This window comes from Momordica charantia, unplaced genomic scaffold, assembly GCF_013281855.1.
Source record: "Momordica charantia cultivar OHB3-1 unplaced genomic scaffold, Mcharantia_2.0 BLBB01000096.1, whole genome shotgun sequence".
NCBI lineage: Eukaryota > Viridiplantae > Streptophyta > Magnoliopsida > Cucurbitales > Cucurbitaceae > Momordica > Momordica charantia.
Window position 1 is genome coordinate 36,779 of NW_028275252.1, and position 6,866 is coordinate 43,644.

Sequence of the window (6,866 nt, forward strand, 5' to 3'; positions counted from 1 at the left end):
TAATATTAGTCCCCTTGGATACAATTTGAACTTATTACCCTGTAAAATTAGAAATGACATATTATATGCCATAAATTAAAAAAAAAATATTAAATAGGTTGGTTTTTGTAAATTTAAGGTTTTATTATTTTTTTTTCTCAGAATTGATATCGTGTGGCTCACGGTAATAAACCCCTATAACTGGAGTTTGTTGTTTGGGCTGAACAATATTATGACCAACAAAAGACACTCGGTAAATTTTAAGACTTTGTTTTATATTTAAAAATACATAATTATTTTATACTGAGTGTATATATATATATAAAAATAAGGGATCGTATCTTTTCATTTATGTTTTAAAATAATGTACCAGCTTCAAAAATATGAACGACCAAACTAAGATGGCTAACCTTTCTATGCGAATCGACTAAGATTAAATTTATAATTTTTACGTCACAAAATTATCTCTCTAAGAGAATTTAATTTAGATTATATTTTACTTGGATCGAGAACTTTGCATGTATGAAAAAATCTTTATTTTATCTCAAATGTTAACGTAATTGTTATCATTGTAAAGTATTATGACATGATTAGAAGTGATTTTGACATGTCAAGAATTACTTTCTTTTCATCATCGCAAAATTAACAATTTTTACAATGACATCTAAGTAATTTTAGAAGTGAGAAAACTTTTACCTTCTAGAATATACATGAAATTTATCCTATACAATAAAACTTCTCCCTGAAATCTTGCATGAGTCACCTAAAAGTTAATCGTTTCATTTCTCTCTCTTAAGATTTAATATTTTTCCGAACTTTTTTCTTTCTAAAATTTCGTCTTTTATAACTTTTCATTCTCTTTCTAATCTATTTTTCTTCTGAAAATTATGTCTTCGATTTTTTCGTTCAATTTCTTTTATTGTAATTTTTATTTATCTATGTATTTATTTATTTTCTCTAAAAATTACATTTTGAATCTTATTTTTATTTCTAATTTTTTACTATTATTTTCTCTTTCTTTCTAATTTCTTTAAATATCTTTTCCTCTCAGCTTTTTTCTCTAAAATTATTCTCTTTTTGTTTTTAACTTTTCTTTCACTAATTTTTTTCTAAATCTTTTTATTTACCTCTCTAAAATTTATCTTCCAAAAGTTTAATTAGTTATATCTCTCTAAACTTATATTTCAATGTCTCTACATTAGGGATGACAAAAATTTCTGCAAGGTCGGGCCCCATAAATAGTAAATGCATGTCCCGACCTCGTCCCTGATTCCATTTTTTAATAATTATATATATTTATCACGTTTTTTTATTTTTTTTTAAGTTCTAAAAATAATTAAAAACAATTATAAAACCGATAATTTTTCTCGAGAACGTCTCTCGGATCGAAGAACGAGGTGGAGACAGAGATTAAAATTTTCACGAGCACGAGAATGGGGGAGAGCATCCTCACTCGCACCCACCATCATTGTCATCTCTACTCTACATAGAATTTTCTCTCTCTAATATGTATTTTCAAATTTCTAACATTTTAAAAACATAAAACTAAAAATGGTTACCAAACATATTTGGTTTTCCATTTTTTAAAAAAACGAAAAAACAAAAAATGGTTATGAAACATTTTTGTTTTTTAAAAACAGAAAACCAAAAACTAAAACACAAAAAAATCAAAAACGAAAAACAGAAATGGTTATCAAACAAGCCCTATGAAAGTTTGAAATTAACGAATCTTTCAAAAGAGTAATTCTTGCTAAACATGCCCTAATAAATTTTCCATTTTTCATTTTTCTTATTTAAGCTTGATTTGGATTAAACTTTTTTTTTCTTTTTTTGTTAAACGTTGAAACTTTCTACCATATTTGGAATACACGTTATGTGGGTGTATTTTAATTCTCTTTATTTTTTTCCAAAGCAACCTTAGATTGCAAGAGAGAAACCATAAGCTAAAGAGTTTGCAAAGCATACCTCATCCTTGATGGCGTCTGTGGAATTAACTTTGTAGTGAGGTTTCCAAAGGAGACCCATCTCCAGGATGATAGACAAGTTCCACATATAATTCCTTCAACCTTCTTCTCTGTCTCTCGAATGAATATCAGTTATTTTAGTGCTTCTGATGAGTGATGAGTGAGAATAGTATAAGGCAATTAATTAATTAATTAATAAGGCTTTTATAGAGCAAAAAAGAGTGGAAGAATATATATTGGGTTTCTAAATAGTACAAATAAAGTTTCACATTGGTTAAAGAAGAGATGATGACAGTTATCTTTTTTGGTATAAGGTCTTTTAGGTGAAACCAAAAGTAAAGCGTGAAAGTTATGTTCAAAGCAGATAATATCAATACTATTATACAGATATTTGAGATACTTATGACACTATATATTTTTCTTAAAGATGGTGCCCCAAATCAATTGGAAGAATTTATTTTTGGAGGAAGCTTTTCTATATACTACCATATTGCAATATATGTTGTAAAGTAATGGGAGAATTGAATTCTCTTGAGATTTGTTGTGTACTCTTGGATTGTATTGACTTCCTCTTCTTATCTCTTGGTTTGGTGTTTCTTCTTCTTTCTTTTTCTTTTTTTTTTTTTTGTTTGGGATGGGATAGTTTTGATGGAAAGGAATCGAGGAATATAACACATATAATTCAATTTGTTGGTGGTGTAAGAGAAACGTGTAAGATATTAAATCCTAAACATGTGGCCACCATGGAATTTGAACTCTCAAAACCTCTAAATTAATGAATTTCTCATTATAATTGACTTGTGAGTATTTAATATTAAAGATTAATAAACCACATCACTCAATGGATTGGGTAAATTTAATTTATTGATGAGTATCTCAACATTTTAAAAGCAAGCATGAAATTTTTTTTTCACCTAATAAGATGTCGGGGTGGGGATATGAAATCTTTGACCTTTTGGTTGATGATATATGACTTGACCAGTTAAACTATATACAGGTTGACAAATTTGAATAAATATACTATTGAGATGTCGGTGTTAAAGAATAAAGCGGAGACCTACTTCCATTGGCCACTAGTTATATATATGTTACTATATTTTGAAAGTCAAGGAAACCACCTCCAAGGAATAATAATCTATCTTTTACATTCAATATCTGTCAATCAATTAACCCTCTTTTTTTTTATAGATCCAACGTTTGATTCTTCATCCCACAATCATAAAGTTAATAAGGTTTTATGATTTGTCAAAGAAAAGAAATAATTAATGTGATGAGCTTTTAAAAAATAACAGAAATTAAAGGTAGCCGTGGAAAAGTTGAAAACATTACCACACTTGCAATTAACAAGTTGCTTGAGATGCTCAACTTTGCAAAAGTTGAAAACGAATTATTATTTTATTAAATAGATTCCACAAGTTGCTTTTAATTTAATTTATTGATATTTTTATAGAAATATAGCCTGAGATTTCAGCTGTCCACGACGCTTCAGTGGTTGAGGTTGATTCTCAAGTGTTCTGTGGACTGACTTGCTAGACATCCACCTCTAGGGTTTTTACATATTAGTGATGAAATTATCCCTACGCATCTTTCTTTCTTTTTTGGCCGCAAAGTTAAATTATAATTTTCGATAATGCTGATATCTTTAAATTCCCATCAAAACTGCTAGCTCAGTGGTAATTGACAATATCTCCAACCACATGTTCTGAGTTGGATCTTCATCTCCACATAAGTTTTAAACACTAAATATGAGGAATATATTATTATATATTCATGTCTCGAAAATATTGTGGAGATTTTAATTTAATGGACATGTCGATAAAATGTTGATATCGATGTATATTTATAAAAAAAATCAAGAAATTTATAAAACAAATATATTTCAATTGAAAAATAAACATTTCACCTTTTTTTTTTAATAAACTTAAAATTATTATTATGTCTATTTTTTTAACAACGTATTTTATATTTCATCAACTTGTTTTTTTATATAATGGAAATATTGATTCACTTTTATATATAGATTTTGAACCCGATTTTAAATATATTTAAGTATTTTTTTAGGGGCAATTACAAATATGGCAAAACCATTTAGTAAAATTAGCAAAATTAGCAAAATAGCAACTACATTTATTTTTTTTTTTCCAAATATATCACTTTTTTTAAATATAAAAAACGAAGATCCAATTTTAAAAATGACAATTTTACCCAAATAATATATATCTGTAATACATCTTTAATATATCTTACTACTTATATATGTATGTGATATATATCTAATATACTACTAATATGACTGTCTGATATACTTACAATATGTATGTGATATCATCTAATACACTACTGATATGAGTGTGTAATATATTATTGATATAAATGAAAATTTATACTATATTTGAAAATTTTAAAAGAGGCGACATATTTTGAAATAGATAAAGATTTTGCTATCCATGGCAATTTCACCTTTTTTATGGAAAATTTTATATTTGGCTAGGAGGAGGAGGATCCAATTAATGTGTTGTCTTTTAACTTATGCGCAGTTTGGAGCCTCTCTTACTATTTGGTAATATTCCTTGCCTTTAATTTGTTTAATTTTCAAGTTTGAGCTTTTCTCCATTAATTTGTACACTACTAAAAAATTACTAATTAATTTACACATTGAGATTTCTGCGGTAAAAAACTTCGACAGCCACCCAACACTGTAATTGGCATTACAGGACTCGTCCCCAAATAGAGGAAGCCCCAACTATACGTCCCGCGGGACTCGAATCGGGGAGGGGATATCCCCATTTGGCCACAAGCCTAATACGCAAGTTTATAAACAATTGAGATTTTTGTCATATAATCAACTCCTTGTTAATTAAAATTATCACTATGCAACTATAGAAATCAGTATCCTTCAACTAAACTTTAACAAATTTCTCACAAATCCACAGCTAATTGGGTATGATTATGACTCAACATAATGGATCAATAATAGTTATTAAACCATCCTTCAATTTTTCAACAACAATATATATCAACTCATAACATAACATCTACAAAGCTTCAAAAATATGGTTTAATCGTGTTTAAACAATAAAATAAAATAAAACAAATCTCTCATGTACTGATAGGTAATTAATTACTAATGGTTCAAAAGTTTAATCAGCCAATCGTCTGAACAAATGCATCATGAATCCTCAATCCTCCCTTCCCTTCTGAGTCCAAACTTCATACAAACAAGAAGATGAATTGTTCTAAGCTCTTTGGGAGTTGAAGCATCAACTGTGATTTCTAAGGGCTCCTCAGGGATCTTGAGACTTTGATTTGTTGTTTGTCTCCTAAAGAACTTTCTTGAACATGAACTTTCCTGACTTCCCACCTTAGCCATTACATAAATAAACCTCAATCCCATTCCATCCAAATGCATCTGGTTTCATTGATACATTGAACCCCACTTTGTACTTCTTCCCAACCTCCACATTGTCTGTTGAACATGTCACTTCTAGCCATGAAACTTGCTTCAGCTCCGCCACCGATGAACTTTTTGGCCTACAAAAATTACATAAAATTACACGGTTTAACTACCACTGAAGTCAAAAGCTTAATCTAACCGGTCATGATAACTTTAAACACTATCAAACGACCATAAATATTATTTGAGAGTACATGACATAACAGCAGCTCAAGCATACCGGATTTCCTAGTCTAGTACGTATCATGTTATTAATTACGGCTGAATCCAGAAGTACTTAAGTTGATAGGTTACAGTAAATTTAATTTTTTACTCGTATTCTCAACACGCTTGAAAGAGATGCTTACGTGTTGGAGTTAGAGATATGCCAATAGCGATCGTCATTACCCCATGTGATGTTTAACCCTCTTGGATAAAATCTGGTGTTTCCCTGCGTTGAGAATCAGAGATCAGACGTAGAAAACTGATCAAAGGAATCTTGAGTTATTTCAAATATATATATATATATATATATATATAAAATAGTTAAAATCACAAAAATGAGAGGATGTCCCATAAAGAGAAAATTACCTTGGTATCCTTGGCTATGGCAGTTTGATCTGCTACTCTGTGAGGCCAATTGTCATTATTGGGTTATAGGAGAAGAAGAAGGAACTGGAATATGTGAGTTTTGAACTGTAAGATAATCAGTTTAATTTGCTTAGTTCAAAGGTAGATGATGAGATGAGTGGAGAAAATCTGATAAATAAGTATTTATAGATGAAGAAATTAAACAAGAACCAATTTCCACGTACACCATGGGAAAAGGAAAGTGCTTTTTTTTTTTTTGTAGTGATCTTGAAAAAAACAGCTGCAATATTCCCCACGAGGTTGAATAGTATTACGCGGTGCTTTAGAAACTTCCTTAAACTTTATGAATTGAAGAATGTCAATGGTGTTCTTGTTTTTTGTAGTTATTTTTCTTAAGTTCGTGTATGAAGCTTCCTTTGGTTGTAATATGACCAGAAAAATGAATCAATTCTCTCGAATCTCAAAATGGGCTGCTTGATGGCTGTTTTCATTTTTGTTTCACTTTTCCTTTTTTGGAGAGAAATTAAAGTCGAGGAGGTTGTTGATTTTATTTGTGCGACACCCTGCTGAAGATAGACAATATCAATATTAACGAGGTTTCATCTCAAAATCAATTGGGAGGTATAGCTCACGTCTATTGTTATAAACCTTTGTTAGGTCTCTTGTTTGAATTGATATCTTTTAACGAGAGGAATCAATTGCTCAATCAAAGAATTCCTATGATGTCGGTTATTTTTCCTAGATCGTTTTTTTCCAAGTCTTTAAGTGATTCATACCGGAATTAAGAATAACACGAGATAATTTATAGAACCTCATGAAATCAAAGGAAAAGAGCAAGTAAAATAAGAAAGAACCAATCAATTTTTATAAATGGCCTGCTCCATTCCACTTGGCATTTG

The 6,866-nt window shown here is 29.6% G+C and overlaps 1 pseudogene across 1 annotated transcript; it reads right to left on the reverse strand.

Moving 5' to 3' along the window:
* Positions 1 to 4,987: 4,987 nt before the first annotated feature.
* Positions 4,988 to 6,024, reverse strand: LOC148207744 (protein PHLOEM PROTEIN 2-LIKE A9 pseudogene; annotated as a pseudogene). Its single transcript, XR_015787688.1, has 3 exons — positions 5,968 to 6,024; positions 5,745 to 5,827; positions 4,988 to 5,474 (listed from the first exon to the last, which is right to left on the reverse strand). The product of XR_015787688.1 is annotated as a protein PHLOEM PROTEIN 2-LIKE A9 pseudogene (transcript).
* Positions 6,025 to 6,866: the final 842 nt, after the last annotated feature.